The sequence below is a fragment of the Vigna angularis genome, chromosome 5 (genome assembly GCF_016808095.1).
Source record: "Vigna angularis cultivar LongXiaoDou No.4 chromosome 5, ASM1680809v1, whole genome shotgun sequence".
NCBI classification, from domain to species: Eukaryota; Viridiplantae; Streptophyta; class Magnoliopsida; order Fabales; family Fabaceae; genus Vigna; species Vigna angularis.
The window spans coordinates 742,305-750,060 of NC_068974.1; the positions used below are offsets into that span (position 1 = coordinate 742,305).

Genomic DNA, 7,756 nt, shown 5'->3' on the forward strand with positions numbered 1-7,756 from the left:
AATTTAATATATTTGTTACATATTAAAAAAACATAATGTAATTTTTAAACAAGTAATAAATACTGAATTTTGAAAAAAAATTATGAGGAAGAAACATTACGTGAAGTCTCAATTTAGTCACAAGATTAATCCACAAATACCTATCAATGTATGAAACAGAGAGATAAAGAATTTTCAAGAGAACGCAAACATGAATCCTAAACCCAAATTCTGAGAACGAATGTAATCATAGAAATCTCCAAACTGCGATAACCACCAAGGTCTTAAAAAATCCAATCTGCATCAATAAACTAAAATCCAAAAAACTCAAAACACTCATTCGAATCATAACCCCAAAAACGCGTCACCAATCAACAGGGAAGAAATCAAGAAACGAACTTTCAAAACGCAAATCAAAACTTACAAAAAAAACCCCAAAATCAGATAACAAATAAAACCCTAATTTCAAATCCCAAATCAGAACAAAACCCCAATTAGAACTAAGAGAGAGAAGAATAGGGAATGGAGCCTACTCCCTGCGCGAGCTAAATCAGAAGGAAGAAGAAAAGAGTCCTCTGTTAAGAGAAAATTTTCTAATGGGATTCTATGTATATGTCTGATATCTCTATTAGGGTTTTAGGTCAAAAGTAATGTGACCTATTTTTTCTTTTTTTCTTTAAAAATTAAAAGAAATCCTAAGTCATTGTTATTAAAATTTTCCTTTTTTAAGAGTAATAAAAAAATTAATTTTAAAAAATATTAATTAAATTTTTAATTTTACTTTTTTGGGTAACGGATATCTACGGGTTGGATAATATAATACCCGCATCCGATTCGTTTAGAAGTGGGTATTAAAATACCCGCTACCCATTATTCGCAAATAATAAATATCCGCGGATAGTAACTATCCGTCGCCGCAGCTATCCACGGGCGTAGATTATTTTGCCACGTGGGATACATGTCACATGCACATTTTTGTTAGAAGCAAAAATCGGAAGTTTTTGCTTAAATGTTTATCTGGGCAGAAAAACCAAAATACTCCTTTAAAATGTTCAAGATTAGTGTGTTAAGTTGAAATAATTATCTCTCTCTCTCTCTCTCTCTCTCTATATATATATATATATATATATATATATAATTAATACATTAATGAAAGTTAGTAGAGAGAGTATAAAGAGTTGGAAATAATTAAAAACCTGAAAATAAAATGGTTAAATAGGAAGAAAAGTAGTTAGTGATAGAGATGGAAAGGTTTATGGAATAAGAAAAATAATTAAAGACGGGAATATAAATAGTAGTTTAAAGTATCAAAAATAGAAATAATTAGTAGTGTATAAATAATTAATATGATTTTATGGTAGAAATGCACAGTTAGTTACAAAAATGAAAATTAATAGCATAAATGTATATAAGTAATGACAAATATCTTGATACTAGAAGTGTGTAAAAACAAGGATAAATTGTTAACTGAATAACATATAAAAATTCAATCCATTTTCTTCAAACTAATCATTTATAAAAAGGTAACAAGTCTCACAATAAAGGGTTACTTTTCTACGAGGGTAGGAAGATTCCGAGTCCAATATAATATGAAAATTCAAGCTCACAAGTGAATAAACAATCACCATCCGAAGTTTAATTTGCAAAATAGTAATTTAAAACTCATTTCCTATTGTCTCCATGTAATTTCGTTTTAAATTTTTGTGGGAGTAAATTCGAAATGTACTGCACAAGTAAGCCTCAGTTGGTTTTATTCACATGACCAAATTGATTTTATGTAAAAATCCTTTTGAATTTGACACACATGAGAGAACACATTATCATCATCCATAGGATGAAGAAAATTTACACAAATGAAATCAATTTAATAGAACACTCTAAGAATATGAATCCAATTATAGATTTTCATGTATGGTAAGGTTATTTACTTTCATCATAATTATTTTGAAAATCATATTTTGGATAATTTTTAATTAATCTAAAAATCTTTAAACGAAAGTTTAACTCAGATGAAATTCCATGACAGCTACCAAGATGAAAGGTCTCACCATTATCAACTGAGTAATTGGATAAAAATCCTGCAGGGAAACTCTTTTGCTTAAAGAGATTGGAGCAATTGGTGGAAGCAACCATTTTTTTCGTGGAATTCTGTGAAGCCATGGAATTCACTGCACTGAATGATCCATCAAAATCATTGCGTGCTGCCCTTAGAGAACCTTTTGGCATAGGAAGGCGTTGAACTTGCTATCTGAGGTGAATGTGATGGTTGTGAAACAGAGTCCCAGGCTTCTTCTTCAATGGCTTCCCTCCAAACTCTTGCAAAGGCTCAGAATCATTGGAAGAAATAAACTTGTCTCCATTTCAGAACTTGTGGTGGAAGGATAATCCTGGTGCTGCTGATGATTATGGTTACTTCTGAAAGTCTAACCATTGACACAAACGATGTTTGATGTTGCTGTTATTGTTCGCAAGGCTTGTGAACAATGAGCTTGGGGAAGAACAGTACCTCACTATTAGTCCAAAATTTTGTTGGTAACAATGTTGACCAATATTTGAATCCATCTCTGGATTCATCCCTAGTCAACTGTAACATCCCAAAATACAGTAATCACTATAATTCAGAATTAATTACAATTAACAGTAACCTAAACAGTCTTTGCATTAACCCAGAATTAAAAAGAAGCCGAACGGCTTAGTACAGAAGAACGTACGCTCAAAATAAAATTCCGATATAAACAGGACGAACGGTTTTACAAAAACACTTAACCGAACGTCCAACTACTCTACCATTTACATCACTAATCTAACGAGCGTTCTAAGGCTCGGCCTTGACTTCTACCTCGACCAGATTTGCATCTTCCAAATTTTCTTCTTCCAGCATTTCTCCAAGAGATGCACCAACATCTGCTCACACCCACAACGGATGATCATTGCATTTTGACAAGACGGGAGATACATGGACAGTATACAACACAAAGGAAAATGCAAGGGTAAGCTTATGATATTTAATTCATACGTTCAACATACACAATCAACATTTAGATGCACACGCACAACATACAATTTAACGTAATGTAACATAGTAATTTATATGACTAATAGACGACCGTTCGGACTGTATGAACCATGTAGTTACAAGCGTCCTTGCACCCGAGTGATGTAGTAACTGGGATACCCTCAACAGCTGCCACTCGAGGTTAATCCTTCGCCCATATCTAAGCGATGGACGAAGAACCTCCTGCCATTCCCACGCATGACTACCCCCTTCTACGTGAAGATGAGTATCACGGAACATCAGGATGGACCAAGCCTGGACTAACTTATCCATGTTCATACTTTATCAAATTTAATATTTAATATAACTGAGACGTTCCTCCTTGGAACGCTCGTTCAAATTCCAAAATCATAAAATCACCTGATATAACGTTCGCACTGTAATTTATCATAATTCAAAACCAATCTCATGTTTAACTTTAAGAGCACAAAAGAACGAACGTTCAGTCCTTTGAAGAAATAGGACGAGCGTTCAAGCATAGTACTGGATGATCATACGTGACTCTCTGTTTGACCAGTCAATTGCACTGACTCAATTTGAAGTGTATTGGTACTTAGAAGATTTCAAAATAAATACCTTGGACCAGATTCAATATAAGAAGAATGCTAAATAAGAAATTGAGAATAAGGACGAACGTTCATCAAAGAGGCCGAACGCTATCAAAGACGCACGCTCGACATAGGGCCGAACGCTATCAAAGGCGAACGCTCGACATAAAGTCGAACGCTCTCGAAGGCGATCGCTCGACATGAGGTCGAACGCTCTCAAAGACGAACGCTCGACATGAGGTCGAACGCTCTCAAAGACGAACGCTCGACATGAGGTCGAACGCTCTCGAAAACGAACGCTCGACATGAAGTCGAACGCTCGACATGAGGTCGAACGCTCTCGAAAACGAACGCTCGACATGAAGTCGAACGCTCTCAAAGACGAACGCTCGACATGAGGTCGAACGCTCTCGAAAACGAACGCTCGACATGAAGTCGAACGCTCTCAAATACGAACGCTCGACATGAGGTCGAACGCTCTCGAAAACGAACGCTCGACATGAAGTCGAACGCTCTCAAAGACGAACGCTCGACATGAGGTCGAACGTTCTCGAATATTCAAATGGGGACGCTCGCTCACAAACATAATTCTTTCCAAATGAAGGAATTTCATTCTAAGTTATTTTAAGGGGAAACCGAACGGTTTAAGACCGTACAGTGACGGGCGTCATTTATCAATAGGGATGAATAAAATTCCAGATTTTTCAACCTTAGCAAATTTTCCAGATTTCAACATTTAAACTTTATACTTTATAATTCATAGGATTCTCAAATTTATGAACTTTATAATTTCATTCCAGTAACTTCATATTCAACATCAACATTCAGATTTACTTCACACAACAAAACATCCATTTTTCATACGTATCAAACCAACATGCATTTCAATCAAAGTCCACAACGTATTCAATACATACAGGCAGGGCTCGTTCATGACAAATAAATCAAAACCAGATTTCATACCAGATATCAGCAATCGTTCATACAGCTCAACCTCATACTTTTCATACATGCAATCCAATTTACACAACATGCAGGTATAAATTAAACATATAAGCTTCCCTTACCTGGATAGCAGTGTACGCCCTAAAATATAACTTCCACACGTCCAACTACAGCTCTTTTATACGCAACAGCCACTCAAGTTCTTTCTACTAAATCTAACCCTTTATCCAAACACCAAAAATCAGAGATTTCTCAGAAACAGTCCATGCATGAACTGAAGACATGGTTTAGAATGAAACCCTAATGGACGAACTACTAGAGGAAGGAACTTACCAGCTTAGAATCAAATTCTGTTCGGTTCAAACTAACGTCCGCGTCTCTGGAAACGTTCCTATGGTTCTGAAATGGGATTTGGAGAAGAAAATGAGAGGTTACAGTAGAGAGAAGTTTGCTGGTTTTAGAGAGAAGTTGGAGAAAAATGGAGGTGTTAGGTTCTGGGGGAAGACGAAGTGTGCATGCAAGTGAGAGAGAGTTTCTCAAAACTCCGATTTTGTGGATTGCCACGTCAAAACGGATGAGCGTCTCCCATCCTGCCACCTGCACACCAAACCCTGCTTTGGAAGCTTCTCCCGTGACACGTGGCGTGCGTGCATGCAAAGATTGGTGCGTTTTTAATGTTTTCCAGAGGAATGATTTTGGCTCAGCTTTTCATGCACAGCAGAAATGAAATCAGAGTTGGGAGTGGGTTTTTAAGGGGATTACACATTGATTGTGGGTTGCATTAATGATGATATGATAAGTAATTTACAGAGTTAATTTCTAGGGTCTCACATTCTCCCTAACTACACAAATTTTCGTCCTCGAAAATTCATAAATTACATGCAAACAAATGCGGATATAAGTCCCTCATTGCACTCTCCACTTCCCACGTTGAATCTCCAGTCTTGGCATCCCACACCACTTTCACTAAACTAACGTCCTTTCTCTTGTGTAGCTTGGTGCGAACGTCTTCAATGCGGACTGGTTGCAACTCCAGCGTTCGGTTCGGTTGTAGGTGAATGTCTTCCAGTTCTAAGACATGAGAGGGATTGGCTATATACTTTCTGAGTTGTGAGACGTGGAAGACAGGATGAAGGTTTGATAGCTGGGGAGGCAAGGCAAGTTCGTAGGCCACTGGTCCAATCTTCTTCAGAATCTGATACGGCCCTATGAACTTGGGAGACAGCTTCTTTGGACGAATGACTCTGCCTACTCCAGTGATCGGATTGAGTCTCAAGAACACGTGATCTCCTGCAGCAAACTCCAAAGGTCTTCTTCTATCCGCATAAGATTTCTGTCTGCTCAGTGACGTCTTCAATCTCTCCTGGATTAACTTCACTTTGTCAGTTGTTTGTTGGATGAGTTCAGGTCCAGTTAGCACGTTCTCTCCCTCTTGGAACCAGCAAAGTGGTGTTCGGCATTTCCTCCCATAGAGAGCTTCAAACGACGCCATTCCAATGCTAGACTGGAAACTATTGTTGTACGCGAACTCCACCAGAGGCAAGACCTCATCCCATGCGCCTAAGTGGTCTAGGACGCACGTCCTCAATAAATCTTCCAACGTCTGGATAGTCCTTTCAGATTGGCCGTCCGTTTGCGGATGATATGCTGAACTCATCTGCAGCTTGCTTCCCAATTCACCTTGTAACGATTGCCAAAACCGAGATGTAAACCTCGTGTCTCGGTCAGAAACTATGCTTGAAGGCACTCCATGCAGACGAACGATCTCATTTATATACAATTTGGCCAAATTAGTCATCGACATCTTCAAGTTCACGGGCAGGAAGTGGGCGCTCTTCGTTAGTCTGTCCACGATCACCCAGATTGAGTCATGATTCCTAACCGTTCGTGGTAGATGAGTCACAAAGTCCATGGAAATGCTGTCCCACTTCCATTCAGGAATCTCCAATTGTTGAAGCAATCCGCCTGGTCGTTGGTGTTCAGCCTTTGCACGTTGACAGGTCAAGCAAGATGCCACAAAACGAGCGACATCATTCTTCATTCCAGGCCACCAGAACGACTGCCTAAGATCCTTATACATCTTAGTCATACCAGGATGTATGCTAAGACGACTATGATGCGCTTCCTCCAATATGATCCGCTTCAGCTCGCCATCATTAGGAACGCACGTCCTATCCAAGTATCGTAATAGGCCGTCCGTCCCCGTATTGAATTCTTTGGCTTGATCCGAACCGAGCGTACTTAAAATCTTCACCAGGTCCTCGTCCTCGCGTTGCTTCATCCTGATACGATCAATTACATTGCTGGATATTCTAAGGTTACAGCACTTGATGCTGTTCGGTTCCAACTCAAACTGTAACCTTAGATCTCTGAAACTCTCCACTAAGTGCAGCTCCTTCACCATCATTAACGAGACATGCACTGTCTTCCTGCTTAGGGCGTCCGCCACTACATTGGCCTTCCCAGGATGATAGAGCAACTCAAATTCATAGTCTTTTAAGAACTCTAACCAACGTCTTTGCCTCATATTCAGCTCCTTCTAATCAAACAAATATTTGAGGCTCTTGTGGTCACTGAAAACTTGGAACGTAGATCCGTACAAGTAATGCCTCCAAATCTTCAGTGCAAAGACGACCGCTGCCAATTCTAGGTCGTGCGTTGGATAGGTGCGTTCGTGAATCTTCAACTGACGAGACGCGTATGCTACCGCTCGTCTCTCTTGCATAAGCACACAGCCCAACCCTTGATGCGACGCGTCACAGTAGACTTCAAAGGGCTTGGACGTGTCCGGAATGATTAATACAGGAGCGCTCGTCAACTTCACTTTCAGCTCCTGGAAACGCTCTTCACACAGATCAGTCCAAGCGAACGGCTGATCCTTCCTGGTCAACTGAGTTAGCGGGGCTACTATCTTGGCGAACCCTTCTATGAAGCGTCTGTAGTAGCCCGCCAGTCCAACAAAACTCCTCACTTCCGTGACAGAACGTGGGCTCTTCCAATCCAACACTGCTCTCACTTTAGATGGATCCACTGAAATACCTTCAGCCGATACCACATGGCCTAAAAACTGTACCTCCTTCATCCAGAATTCACACTTGGACAGCTTTGCATACAATTCCTTTTCTCTCAATACGCTCAGCACTGCCCTCAAGTGTTCTTCATGCTCGGCTTGTGTCTTGGAGTAGATGAGAATATCATCTATGAAGACGACCACAAACTTGTCCAAGTA

General features: G+C 39.5%; 1 pseudogene; it reads right to left on the reverse strand.

The window, feature by feature from the left end:
- Positions 1-174: 174 nt before the first annotated feature.
- Positions 175-5,973, reverse strand: LOC108320730 (uncharacterized; annotated as a pseudogene).
- Between the last annotated feature and the right edge of the window lie 1,783 nt (positions 5,974-7,756).